General features: G+C 51.7%; 1 protein-coding gene across 5 annotated transcripts in view; it reads right to left on the bottom strand.

Annotated features, from left to right (window-relative positions):
* LOC121436562 (regulator of G-protein signaling 12-like) overlaps positions 1–13,273 on the bottom strand; it is a 100,185-nt gene extending 86,912 nt beyond the window's left edge. For all 5 annotated transcript variants that reach the window (XM_041636563.1, XM_041636565.1, XM_041636564.1 and 2 more), the window contains exon 1: positions 13,228–13,273. The gene's annotated coding sequence lies outside the window, so the exon portion shown is untranslated. The remainder of the gene's footprint in view (positions 1–13,227) is intronic.
* Positions 13,274–14,857: the final 1,584 nt, after the last annotated feature.

The following is a 14,857-nucleotide window of genomic DNA, read 5'->3' as shown; positions in this document are numbered from 1 at the left end:
TGCTCCCTCTCCAACCACAGAGCATGCAAACAAGCTGATGTGAAGGATATGAGACAGGGAGACAGATAGTCCTGACCATTCAAGGGAGCTCCATGGAACCCTGGAGCCCAGGGAAAGAGATGGGGAGAGGTGTCATTCAGCAGAGACAGCGTGTGTGTCTGGAGCCCCAAGGATAGGGCTCAGGATGTAAGATGGAGACAACAAAGCCTCCAGGAAGACTCAGCCCTGGGACGCCATGACTTTAGAGAGGTCACCAGACCCATGGGTGCCACAACATGGCTCAGCCTTATAGCTTCTTGTTTTGGTGGCTCCAGAAGCAAACACAAGGGACTGCAGGAGAGACACAGCACAGGATGATCTGCCTGGGACAGTGCTGACCATGGTGTCACTGTGAAGATCAACCATCGCTGCAAGCTGCTCCAGGACCAAAGACGCAGCGCCCTCCTCCAGGGCCAAGAAACCCCTCACTTGTCTGGATCAGTCTATGGAACACAGACACAGATGGTACTGGGCTCAAGACAGGCCCTCCAGAGCACAGCCTCATCAGTACAGGTGCCGCCAAACCACATTCTCTAACAGGGACCTACCCCCAGAAGATCCTCTGGCCACCTCTTACCCTCCCCCACAGCAATTATGCTCCCTACCCCCACCCACAACACCTGTGGCTGTCAAAAACCTACCGTGCACCGCCTACACCAACATCTACATCAGGCACACACCGAAGACCAACAGCTGTCCCACTGACACCACCCCACAGGTTCAAGTTGATGGTCCCTGACCTCCCAGTTACTGTAGCGGCCAGATTCCTAGGCCCTTCATGAAGAACCTTGTGGAGGTCCAGGCCTGTGCTCCTACCCACCCATCCTCCTGACCCTGGCAGACCTGGATCTGGACCCATCAGGACACAGTGCAGAGGTAGGACCAGCAGGTTCTTAAGCCACATGGTTGTCACCAAGCAAGGCACAGAGCAGCAAGGTGAAAAAAAAAAAGTTCCTTTCTGTGAAGACCTCTCAGGCCACAGATCAGGGGCCCACAAGGCCACTGCACCAAACAACACCACTGACTTCTGATACCTACTGCTTCATGAATTACTCCCAAAGCAGTGGCGACCCAGCACTTGGGTGCAGACATCCCCAGGTGCTCTCAGCCAGGGAGTCCTTCGCCTACTGAAGACCCTTCTGTCTGCTTCTTCTCCTTAGGGACCCAACTTCTGTCTAACTGCACTCCAAGCCCCCTCCCCGCTCTAGCTCTCCCTTAAAAACTTGCTAGAGCCGGATGATGGGGGCTCACGCCTTTAATCCCATCACTTGGGAGATAGAGGCCCGAGGACCTCTGAGCTTGAGGCTAGTCAGAGCTACACAGAGAAATCCTATCTTAAAAAACAAACAAAAATAAACACTAGCTATCATCTCCCAAGCCTCCCTTCCCCTTTCTCTCCCTTCCCCTCTGCACTGCTCCCCCATCCATGCAACAGCCAGCCTCCTTAGAAAACCCAGACCCCATGGCCTCAAGCTGTCCCCACCACCCAGTCACATGGTTTTATGACACCACCTCTGCTACAAGGCATCCCACCCACCTAGGGTCCTGGGTTCCCTCTCAAGTTCTTTACATCAGTGTCCCCAGCCCGTCAGTATCCCTTTGGTCCCCTCATTGTGCTCCCAGACCTCTGAAACCTGGCCCTCCCTTCCCTTCTGGCTCCAGCTCATGACTGGCCTTCCTCTTGTGGCAGCTTCTCTCCTCATTCCCCTGCCCCTTCTAGAAGGTTCAGTCTCTAAGAATGGCTCCCAGCTGTCTCCCCATCCCAGGGATTTCCACTCCATGACTGGTCTCCTGCATGTTTATCTCCCACAAGCATGCCCAACAACCCAATCCCAGCAGAGTCCAAACACCCTCAGAGACAAAGTCAGCTCTCCAGATGTCAGAGGAAGACAGCCAGCCCCTAAGAGCACCCTAAAACCTTGTCAAGCACATGCAGATACCAGATGGTGCCACCTCAAGATAAAGTTATCCAAACTATGACAGACTACCACAACAGAGCATCTCCTAAGCCCAAAACATGGGGCTGGACAGTGGCCATCCACAGCATAGAGCAGAGCAAATGGCATCAGAGAGGTTGGAGGCCCTGTCCCTGAGCTGCACAGGAGGATGAAACATGAGCTGGGTTTGTCTGCAAGGAGACAGGAGGCCCTACCTCAAGGGTATGTTTGGGGTTGTACACTTAAATTGTAGGTTGTGTGTGAGTGGAGAATTCTGAAATTCTGACCGCAGCTGAAATTGAAGCCAGGTGCCAGCATCTGGGAGGATGTCTGGCCTTGTTTGACTTTTTAAAGGGGGAGAGGCTAAGAATAAAGGAACCCAGAGAATAAATAATGGGCGGGATCATGTAGCTGCCAAAAGAGAGGGCCCCCACCTACCCTGCAACTCAAGGGGCATGGGCTGTAGTGTTAGGACAAGACAACAAGGGACCCTGTTACTTCTATCCAGTCTCTAATGAGCAGCTAGCAGCTTGGATCCCGGGAGAGAGTAACGGTTAGTGGGGGCAATGGTGGGTTAGTTGGTTCAGAGACAAAGACAGACAAGGAGCTGTGCACTCTGAGCAGAGAGCACAGAAAGTGCCCCCATAAAACAGAGCAAAAGGACAAGAACGTACCACAGACAGCACTTAGGCTGAGAGGGCACAGAACTCCAGCAGCCACACACAGGCCCCAACACTCCAGGACCAGCCCACTAACACAAGGGGCTGGCCACTCCTCACACCAGCACCTGTGTGAATGAGCACAGCTTTGCCCGTTCCTAAGACAGAAACCTGTGGTGACTGCCCAGAAAGGGCAGCACCTCCACCTTGTGTCTCCACTGGATGTGATGATCCAGCTGACCTGCAGCCATCCACACGAGATCTGTCCTGCTCAGATCACTGCCGTCACCAGTTGGTCTTCTCCATCTGCCAAGGAGCATCATCTGCACTGAAAAGCAGGGGACAGGTGGACCACCATGGGGGAACCCATGCCCTGCCTGCCTTCCCATGAGCACCTCAAACAGCTTCACTAAAAGAAGCAGGCTGCTGTGCCCACATCTGTCGCACACATCAACATGAGAGCTTTCTCCGTGCCAGGCATGAGAAAAACAACAGGGAAAACGGCCCACCTGGGGAGCCCACTCAGGGACTGCAGGTCCCTGGGCAGAGAATCTAAGAGAGGAGGCACCAAGATGAGGCAGGAACATGCCGGCTCCACTCCCATCACCTACCCAGCTCACCTGCACCCTCTTCTTGGAACACGCTCCCACCTCCCACTCCCAGGGCCACTCAAATTGCACAGGCTTGCTTCCTGCCCTGGTGTGCTTGAACACGGATGTGCAACCACAATGGGAGGTTTCTAGAGGTGCTGAGTAAGACTTGCCCCCCTCAAATTCACATTAATTCACTGATGCAACAGTATTAAAAAAAATAATGGAACATTTAACACGTTAGGCTACCCTGTAAAAGTAGTGATGCTGCTCTCACAGGAGTGGGTTAGTTCCCACCAGAGCAGGCTGTAGAAAGGGTGTGTTTGGCCCCTCCCTGCTGGCTTCCTCTTGCTTGCATTCTCACTCTGTGGTGCTAGATCACCAGGGCCGTGAGACTGACCAGGGGCCAGTCAGAAAGGGCTAGTCAAATTTGGAGAGTTACTCAAACCTCGTTACCCTATTGAGTACCCCAGTGTTGGGTATTTTTGTTATGGTGGCAGAAAAAGAGATAGCTATGGCAGGTCTTTTAGCAAGGTGCCCCATATCTAGAGGGCAAGGCACATCCCTGCCCTCAGAGCAAGAGTTCTGCCAGAGCTGCTGAGCCAGAGAAAGAAGGGTTGCTCCACAGTACTACTGAGAAGTGGAGGAACCTTTGGGAGGCTGGGCTGACTAGAGGAAGCTAGGCCATTAAGATATGTCAAGGTTTGAATGTGAAATGTCACCAAAGGCCTTGTATTTCGAACACTTGATCTCCAGCTCGTGGTGCTGTTCTGGGAAGCTGTGAAACCTTTAAGGTATGGGACTTTACTGGAGGCAGTGGCTCACTGGGGAGCAGACCCTGGGAATTAGCCTGGTGTAACGGCGTAAACGAATGCAGACAGATTGTAATATATATATATATATATATATATATATATATATATATATATATCTTTAATGGAGAAATAGACTTACAGAACCACCGTTCCAGCAGAGACCAGGAAAGCGAAAGCAAGCGCTGCAGCACTCGCCATATTTATAGGTAAACATTAGCCTGAGGCGAACACACCCCCTAAGGGGCGGGACTTATCCCTACATCTCCCCCTTTTGTCTAAATAAGACAGAACTAAACCAAATACAACTATATACAATAATAACAAATAATAAATATAACAAACAATATTGAGAACAAAAGTTTTGCTAAACATTCTATCTCAAGGAGTCTAAATAATGTAGAGAGTAACTACAATTATATAATCTTCAACTCTGTCAAAGATCTGAGAAGGGAATAAATATTACTTAACAAACGAGATATATCCAAAATGTGCAACAATTGACAGAGACAACTGACTACCTGGGAAATCACCCAAAGTCTCGTTTGCAATGTTGAGTCAGCCAACTTTGGCTAAGGCTCAGTCGGTAAAGCATGAGACTCTTAATCTCAGGGTCGTGGGTTCAAGTCCCACATTGGGCGCCAAAATGTAACAGCGTAAACGAATGCAGACAGATTGTAAATATATATATATATATATAGCTTTAATGGAGAAATAGACTTACAGAACCATCGTTCCCGCGGAGACCAGGAAAGCAGAAGCAAGTGCTGCAGCAAGCTCGCCAGATTTATAGGTAAACATTAGCCCTAAGGGGCGGGACTTATCCCTACAGCCTGGTCCAGCTCCAGCCTGAGTTCTCGCCTCCTGATCTGCACAGATATGACAATCTGCCCTGCAAGTTCCCACCACCAATGATGCCCCAGTCACCATGCCTTCCACAGTTTGCTAAACTGGATTCCCTTAAACCAACCCTGAGCTAGAGCCAAGCTCTCCTCCCAGGGATGGCCTGTCAGGTATTATCTCAGCAACAGGAAAAGAAATGAGACATGGTGTGCTCTGGAAGGGCACTGGAACACCGGCTCCTTCCTGCCTGTCCTTCACTTCCTGGCTGCCAGGAGGTAAGTTCTGCTCCACCGTCTGCTCCCCACATGATGCACTGCACACAGGCTCAAGCAATATATATCCATATATATCCAAACACATAGCCATATCAATCACCAGGGATCTTGCTGAGCACACATTCAGAAGGAAACCAAACACCAGAGGACTGACAAACACACTGGCACATTTCCCAGGTGCCCGTAGCGACAGGGCCTTCCATCCTCCAGGAGAGAAAACTAGGGCTGCCTCGCTTTCTACTCCCAAGCCCTTCACCCATTACCCTGTGCCCAGCCCAACCAGACACCCCCACAAGTGCTGTGAGGATGACTGCCTTTAGGGACACATGAGCTCTCCAAGCTGGGCAGCAGCACAGTGCGTCGTGGCTGTGGGCAGGCCCACTCCCTGCCAGGTTACCTATACTGGTGACCCTATAAGGCAGGCATATGCAGACAGCACTGCCTCTCTAGCTGCCCCACAGTTTAGCAGAGCAGACAGCACCTCTATCATTGGTCACATCTCCAGTAAGTAACCAATGGAGGGGCATGCAATGCAAGACAGGCAGGAAGCCCTGCTAAAGCCAAAGAAATCTAAAGGACTCGAGGAGGACAACTTCCAGTCTCCTGTTCCACACACTGTGTCTACCACTCCCCTGGAACACTCACCTGCACCTGTCTCCCCAGTCTGCACCTTCCTAGAAATAATCCCTCACAGCCAACCTCCTCTGCGCAGCCAACAGGTAGCTAAGGTTCCGGAGTCCCTGCTTGCAAGCACCAGCTAGTGAAGCTGTCCTATGATGTACACGGTCTAAACAAGACAGCCAGAGTCCTAAGGGGGCCCCAGGAAAACTGAGGGGCCTGATTCCTCACCATACAGAGCGAACAGGGATTATCTTGTAGGCCATGACTCGGGTCAAATGGAGTGCCAACAAGGAGATCCACAGATCCATCAAGTTTCTGAGAAAACGATGGCATCAGAAACACTACCAGCTGGAACTGAAGAGGCAGAAGGCCTCAGGAGGACGTGGGCACTGGATCCTGTGAGCCCTCACAACAGGAAGCAGGTGACAGTATCTCAGCTGCAGGAAGAGCACATTCCAGGAGGAGAAACCAGACCGGGAGGAATACTGAGGTCTTGGGGTTTAACAAGGACCCTGCAGCCATTCCCAGTCTAGATTTCAGGGTGGCCACAGCTCGGAGGCCATCTCATCTCTCAGTCTTCTCTGCACTGCACAGGAAGGCCTGCAGTGGGGACATCTGTCCTGGGTATGGGTAGATGGGCCGACTGCTTGTCCCTTCAGTTTCCTCTCCAAAGGTTTGAGTCAGGCCCTCCCTCATCTGCACCAAACCAACTCAAGTGCTAGAGTCTGACCTGCTACTGCTGTGGAACACATCTTGTATGTAGGATAAGGGCACTGGGACCAGCGATTGACAGGGAGCTCTGAGATGCCCCATAACCAGGCCTCCTATTTATCCTGCCCTTAATAGTATTCTTGTCTTGGACGCGAAACGGACCTAGTGACTCACTTCCAACTACTAAACCCCAGCAAAAGTGATGAGGGGTCAGCTCCGAGGCTAGGTCACAAAAGGACTGTGGCTTTTGTCTTGCCCTCCCCCTTCTCCCTCACTCTGAGGGAGATGTCAGGTTGTGAGCGTCCCTAACTAGACACCCACATGACAGGGAGCCAACAAGATGGGAAGTCTGCCAGTAGCCGTATTAGCAACCTTGGAAGAGGATCTTCTAGAGCCAGCAACTGCCACAGGTGAAACCTGGAAGCAGTTCCTCCCAACACAGCTTGGACTGACAGTTAAATCCCAACCTGGGTGAGTGCTGACCACAGAAGCACGCTGTGTAGTGTAAGATGCTGTGCTGGGGACGACCTGCTGCTCCGCAGTAGATGGCCAATGTCACAGAGAACACCAAATGAAAATATCATCACTTGATCTTCCATCGCTACACTAGAAATACATACACCACAGCATTGTTTGTTCCTGGGTGGCCAAGCATAGGAAGGTGTTTTCAGACAGGTTCCCTAAAATCGAGTCTGTGACAAGATGACAGCTGCAACATCAGAGCTATTCCAACAAGAAAGCCAAGGAACTGGCGGGAGGGACCACCACTGGATAGCCACCTGGTAGCTCAAGGTCTCGTCATCTGAGTGTACTAATCCCATTGACAGATGCAGAGATGAGCTCAAGCACATCCTACATCCCGGGTCCAAACCTCCGTTCAGAGACTGTCTCCGAGCCTGCTGCAAGTCCTTGGCGGCTCATGTCTCCAGTGTGTTTGAGAGCATCTTGGCAGCCATTGCACTGCAGTGTGCCCAGGGGCTGATGGAGCAGTGCTGGCTGGCTAAGCAAGCATAGTGTTGCTCCTCTCCCAAGCTCTTCTATAGGCAGGGTTCCTCCAGGGTTTCTGCAAAGGTCAGTCCCTGAGGTTTTAACATTTTAGATGCCAAGAAACCTGAGGCCAAACATTAGGACCATACAGATGTGTCAACTCTTTTCTTGCACAGCAAGCCCTTTTCTGCCTATTCCAGTCAGTCTTAACACCAAACACTCAATCCTGCTAAGTTGCAGCACAGAAATTAGGTATGAAGAATTCCTTTAAACAGTGACTCTGAGTTCACCTTAGAATAAAACATTCCAAAGGAGAAAGAAGTAGGGGTGGTAAAGAGGAAAGTGAAGACAGCCATCATTTGGCCTGCTCCGCTCCTCCAAATACACATTATCATCACAGTTGAGGACACCTGACAGGCGGAGGGGTCAGAGGCAACACAGCTAGACTAATGTCACAGCTGTCACATGAAACAAGCTTCAAATGCTGACTGAGCATAAATATTGAGCCTTAGGAGACAAGGCACAATGATCACAGGTGGCTTCCACAGCCCTTCCCCAGAGGACTCACCCATGCTCACCTCAGCTCCCTGATGCACCCTCCAAATACAAGCTAAGCTGCCAGGACCCAAAGAGCAATGTTTCCCATAAACAGGACTCGTTGAATACCCAGGGACCTCAGAAGAGAGAAGACCAGGAACACAGACTGTCCAGAGGCAGCAGGGACCCTGCCTCCAGGCAAAGCTCAACTCACACTTACCTGTTTTCAGATTTAGCAGCAAAGATACTATCTCAAAAGGCAAAAGGTTTGCTTTTCTTGTCTTTGAGCAACTATAATTTTTCCTGATGTAAAGTTCACAACTAGCAAACCCCAAAGGCTAGCCTAGTCACAGAAACAAACATGTACAAGCTCCCAGTATAAAAGAAGGGACAATGCAAGGCCACCAATGACTAGAACACTTAGAGATCCAAAATGCAACGCTTCACACTGCCTGGGCTCACCCACTACACATACGGTGCTAGAGAGCGCACTGTGTGCATGCAGACAGGGCCTCCAGCTACTCACAGAGCACAGCAGAGGTGAGGTGCTCATGCAGTGCAGTGCCATTGCATGGGGTGAGAGAACACAGGAACGGGCACTGCCCCTTGGTTCCCTGGGATCTGCACTGTAGCACTGCAGAAACTGACAGGCCCATTTCTTCAGTGCCCCCACAGGTTGAGGACCTGATTCTTTTGCAGGGAAGGGAGCCATAAGCCATAGGAACCAACAAGGACCTGACTGCATGGGGCCCACCTGCCAGAGGTCGAGGACCTTCACATGCAATAGCAGCAGCACACTGACCCAAGAAATCAGCAGAGAAAGTAGCTAGCCTCCATCACTACTTCATGAGACCCCCACGGCCAGCTGAGACCAGGGCTAGCACTGAGAATGGATGCCACCAGAGCCCACAGTCTGCTAGGTAGAGGACATTTGTCAACTCATTCCTCTCACTATGAACACCAGTCTAGGCTCCCAAGTTTTAGAAAAGAGACAGAACATGCAGAAGCCACAGCCTGTCAGGACAGGGGTCCTCACTGTCAACGGCTCTGCCATGGCAGTTGTGATCCCAGAAACACCAGTTCCAAACCTCTGAAATATTTAAAGTAAACCGTCCTAATTTTTCCCTTTCATTTTATTTGATCTTTCCTTTTTATTGCTAGTTGATATATAGTTCTGCTTGTGTTTTTTAAATCTGTGCAAAGTGAGTCTTTGAAGACAGTTGACTGGTTTCACAAAAATATGAGACACATTAGTAGATGCTACATAAAAAACCAACAGCTTTTATGGCAGTCCAGTGTCTCAAACACTACGCAGCAACATTTTCTCTGACAAGCCCAACTATAAAGAAACAAGGCTAATCCTTGGTGCCCATAGTCCCACCCGAGGAGCCTGAGCTCCCCACATCCTGGGGCACCCTGCTCTCCTGTTCCTAGCTAACCTTACCACATTGCCTTCACAACTGTCCCCTGCATCAACGGCACAAAGGACAGAATAACTGTCTAGAGTTTTATTCCCAGCTAAACTAACAAGGAACTAGACCATAAGGAAAGTTTCAAAATCAAGAGGAAAGGTTCTCTTTTACATTTCTTAGCTACTAAAAAAGTAGAATTTTAGCAAGACAAGGATGGATCTGAGATCAGACGAGGAACCTGGCACACAGGAACCCAATACAGAGCGGTATAGCACAGGTGACCCCAGCTAACAGCTCTGTAGATCTCTGGACTTCAGGGCAGACTGGAGAAGGCTCTTCCAGTACCACCAGCTGTAGGTGTGAACTAAGATGAGGATGTAATGAAATCCAGTTCTGGCACATCAGTGACAGCAAGATCAGCCCACAAGTGCATGATGGGAGCTGTGCTCCAAGCCCTGTTCAGCTCAGCGATGGCAGCTGGTTTAAGTAAGAGGCCCCACTATTTAAAGGGGCATGGAGAGATGATTCGGTGGTTAAGGGATCTTGGCTCCATTCCAGCACTTAAATGGTGGCCAATGATCATCCATAACCACAACTTTGGGGATCCAACAGGCATACATATGGTCCATACACATGCATGTAGGTAAAATATTCATACACACACAAAAATCTTTTTTTAAGAGATGAGACATGGGGTGGGGAATGAGTGCACAAAGACTTGAGACTCCATCCACCTAGGGTAGTCCCTCTGGGGCTGGGCAAGTGGCACAGAATGCCACTGTTGAATTTAAACCCATGGGTTAGTTCCCAACAAACAAGTGTCATGGAAGGAAAACTAAGACCATGGCTCAGAGATAGATGAGTGATGTACAAAATATATATGTATATAGCACAGAGTGTGTGCATGTCTATGTGACTGCCTGAACAAGGCAGGGGACTCATGGGGACAGTGAGGTCATAAGAGAACAAGGAAAGGAAACAAAGGACAAATAATGTGCTCCCCTTCTCTCATTTACCCCCAGACCTTTAAGGACATTGAGTGCGGTCACTAATCAGGTTAGTGCCTGCCTGGAACAAACAACTTCTGCACGGGAGAAGCCTGGAGTTTCTAAAATGGTAGCCCCTGAAAATCAGAAGCCAAGTTCCCATGCATATTTGGGCTTGTTTGCTTTGGGGTTTAATGTTTGGGGGCTTTTTTGGGTTTTGGGGGGGTGCTGTTTGTTTGTTTTTTATTTTGAGGCAGGGTTTCCCTGTGTAGCCCGTGCTGTCCTGGAACTTGATTTGTAACCAGGCTGGCCGCGAACTCACAGATCCGCCTGCCTCTGCCTCCCCAGTGCTGGGATTAAGGGCATGCACCACCAAGGCCAGCAAGATTGTTTCTAAATTATGTGTACATGTGTGTAATGCTCATGCAGTCCAGAGCCTGGGGAGGCCAGAGGCATCCGTTCTTCTGGAACTAGATCTATAGGGAGTTGTGAGCTGTCCAAGGCAGGTTCTAGAAACCAAACATGGTTCCTCTGCAAGACCAGGAAGTACACACTCTCAACCACTGAGCCATCTCTCTAGTGCGGTGATTTTTGTTGGGCCAAGGTCTCACTTGGCCCAGGCTTCAGCATCAGCTTACCATCCTCCTGAGTGCTGGGGTTCAGGCTACTACTGAGCCGATTTCTGGAGACTGTAGTTTTCACTGGATTGCCGAAGGAGTGGGAACCCCCTCCTTCCTAAAGAGAATAAATGGACACCGCACCCTTTCACAGATGGGCAGCAAAACCACAAGCTACCACAGTCCTTGCTGTGTAGGACCCTTGGGTAGATCCATGTGTCCCACCCTGGGGAAAAAGCAGGACACAGCTGTTCCTCAGTGAGAAGGGGAAACCACACCAGGGTCTTTGCAGATGTAAACTGAGAACTTCAAATCTCCTGGCAACTCTAAATGTCCTTAAAGACCAAAGCAGAAGGAGGTTTACGAGAAAGCTGTGTGATGCTGGAACCAAGCCCTGAACCCAGGGATGAGACTAGTGTCCACCTGACATGAGAAGTATGGAGATTCTCCCTGAGCTTTCCCAAAGGACATGTGGCCAGTGAGGCCCACTGCACACTCCTGGCATCCGGAGCCATGAAGAATAAACTGTTGTTTTAAGCCACTAAATTTAAGTCTCTGCAATAGCTCAATAGGAAACTAAAGCAAGTGCTGACTAGTAAGTAATGTTTGCAAGATTTCCAGCAATCAATCAATCTCTCTCTCTCTCTCTCTCTCTCTCTCTCTCTCTCTCTCTCTCGCACACACACGCACGCATACATGCACACAATGTTAAGGGCCCTCAGCCACCCAATACCATCTTCGTGCACTTGCTGCCAGCATGCTCCCTCAGCCAGATGGAACCAGCATGTTGGGTCTGTCTCAGACACAAATGTCAAATGACAACGGGATTAGAAATACAGTGCTCAGCCTCAGCCTCTCTCACCCTGGGATCCTCGAAGGACCTACTGCAGCAGCCAGTGACCAGGCTCAGCATCACCTCTGTGACGCCCACCATCCATCCTCTTGAGGCTGTTGTTCTAAACGTAAGGCAAAAAATGAGCCAGTCCTTGACCCTCCTGTGTGACACGTAGAACCACAAAGTGCCTCCTGTCACAAGCTGGCACTCAGGGGGGATGCACTGCAGTTTGGTCCTCAGTATGGACCTTGCCTTCCCAAAGCCTGGAACACATACACCACCCCAAGTCTGAGGGCTTTTCCTCAGCTCTGGGATTTGCTGACCTCTGCCAGCTCTCTGGCCTTTCCTCGTCCCTGTCAGAGGCAACCCTCCTTCTGCATGACACTCCCCCAGGGTAGGGGCCAAGAAGCTTCAAGGTCCTACCCAAGAGCCTTAACTGCTCATCTGCCCTCATGACCTTCTCTGTCCCAACAGTGTCCCTGAAGTCCAGGTCCTGACTACTTGGTACTTGTCATCCGGCCCCCAAATGAAAAAGGTGTAACATTTTTATTCCCGTTTTTCTGCAGCAGAAACTTCATACCGACAATAGTGCTTCCTTCAGAAACTTTGAAAACTTAAGCACGACCTCTTGATTCAAAATTGATTTTGCTCCTCTCCCCCCACCCATACACACCAGTTGCTTACTGTAGCTCAAGGTTTCACTCCCAGGGCAACTTCCCTGTGCCAGCTTTCCCTCACCTACACTCCCCGGGTCTGAGCCCATTCCAGGAGCCTAGGCCCCTCTATCTGTATTCTATGGGTCAGAGCCCCTCTGTCTACACTAAAGGGTTCTGAGCCCCCATCCCCTGTACATTCCACAGCTGAGTCCCCTGCCTATCCAGTTCCGCTCTCATCTATACGCCATAGGTCTGAACCCCTGTCTACACTCGACAGCTCTGAGACCCCTTGGATACACTCGACAGCTCTAGCCCCTCCATAATTCTTGCTGTGGGCTGCTCTGCGTTCTTGCCCTACATTTCCTCAGTTCGGGTCCTTGGAAACGGTCTCTGCCCAAACAATGCAGCCGCGGGCTGAGTTAGACTTTAAATCCCCCTCACTGCCGGCTGGACCCGCTTCTGAGCCGGGTCAGATCCCGCCCGGGTCCGGTGGGCTGCGGCCCGTGCAGAACCTGCACATCCGGCCTGTGCGGGACCCCGGCCGTCGTCCGCGCGAGCAAGTTCCCGGAGTCCCGCGCGAACAAAGAAGGCGCGGGCGGCGCCCGAGCTCGGCCCCACGGCCGCCCGCAAGCCGACCAGCCCGGACCGTGCGGGGGCGCGCGCCAGGGAAGAAAGACGCACGAGGAGGCGCGCCGGCCCCGCTCACCTACCGGGCCGCCGCTTGCTCCCGCCGGGCGCCCGCCGAAAGCACCAACGGTCACCACCGTCGCCGGGCCGGGGGCGGGGCTCCGGGAGGGGCGGGGTCTGACCCCTGATAGCGGAGCTCGGGCTCCAGGGGGCGGAACTGTAGGGCGGGGCCCAGGGTCTAGGGGGCGGGGCTCGGTGAGGGGCGGGTCAGGCCGTTGTCCCGGACTCGGACCCGCAAAGTCCAGCTTCTGGGGGCGTGGCTCTAGGGAGGGCGGGGTCCAGCCAATTTGAAGGGAGGGACTCAGGGTCTCGGGGGCGGGCTTCACTCTGGATCCTCCGGGGCTCCGTGTTTTGGAGGGTTCAGTGTTTAGGGGACCGGATTTGAGGAGGGGGAGGCGTCAGGCCGTTGGATTGCCTGTGTAGGGACCGATTGGGGGGTGGGGGGGGGGGTGGGGGCCTGCTTCTGGAGGCGGGGCTTCTGGTGGGGCGGGGTCCAGCTATTGGGGACAAACGGGTCGGGCTCCCAGGATTGGAGTGCTCAGAAAGTAGGGGCGTGCCCGGGACATAAGACCTAACGGAAAGCACAACCTCCTGGGCAAAGGGCTAGGCAGGGGCGGGGCGGGGCCTGCATGTCGGGGCGGGACTTCCGCCCAGTGGAGGCGGTGATGGTCTAACTGTGGGGCTGAGGTGTCCCATCGAGCCGCAAGCGCCAGAAATGTCTCTTTTTTGAGTGGCTGGAAAGTGTGAACTCCTTCGCGTGTAGAGAAAGGTGATCACTTCGTCCTTTTTCAGGAAGCAGAGCTGAGACACGATTCACTTGTGAGGGGTGGGAGGGGAGTTGCGCACTTGCCACGAGAGGGGTGATCCCCCAGAGAGGTGTGCGTTTGCGATAGAGGTGTACCTTCCCTGCTCCAAGCACTCCCGGGCAATACACAGCAGCTGCATAAGCTGGTTTTCTAGCTCCTTCGCCCAACCTTTCCAGAACACCGAGCCTTATCTATCCCCAAGGAGACCTTCCTTTAGAGAAACACGACGAAGGCGGGGTTCCCCTTCCCTTCGCAAGCTGTCTTCCTAGCAACCACAGCTTCTTCGGCGGTTTCGTTCATTCAGAAACTTTCAGAAAACAGTCCGCTGGGCGTTTTACTGAAATATCTTAAATGTTAAGAGAGAAAAAAGTCCAGTCCAGGAATTCACTGGCTGAGCTCTGTTTTTCTCAAACACTACCCCAACCTGGCTCAAGCTTCTTGGATTTGAGATTAAATCATTACGAAAGTCCCACAGCAATAACTTTCAAGATTCACCTCCTCCCTTAAATCGGAAAATGTACATGCTTCCAGAAGGACAGCACCCCCTGGGTTCTGTCAGGTGCAGCTTCAGGTTGCTGCATGGGTAGACACTGACTGTCCATGTGTCCTGAGCAGGCAGCCCTGTGACACTGGGCCGGTAGCAATAGCATAGGACCCTGTTTCTGTGCAGGCAGCACAACCTCACACCTTTCTCTCGCCTTGGCCTCACTCAACTCCTTCAACCTCTCAGAATCTCCCTGCCCTTTCTTTCTTGGCCCTGCTCCCTTCTCTTCTGTCTTTTTCCCCCACCTATAAGCATGGGAATGAAGAAGTGGGATACAATAGCAGTCTATACAGCCTTGAGAAT

The sequence above is a fragment of the Microtus oregoni genome, unplaced genomic scaffold, assembly GCF_018167655.1.
Source record: "Microtus oregoni isolate MIOR12 unplaced genomic scaffold, Mior012 000049F_ref0000343, whole genome shotgun sequence".
Lineage (NCBI taxonomy): Eukaryota > Metazoa > Chordata > Mammalia > Rodentia > Cricetidae > Microtus > Microtus oregoni.
This window is presented reverse-complemented; position numbering and strand designations above follow the sequence as displayed.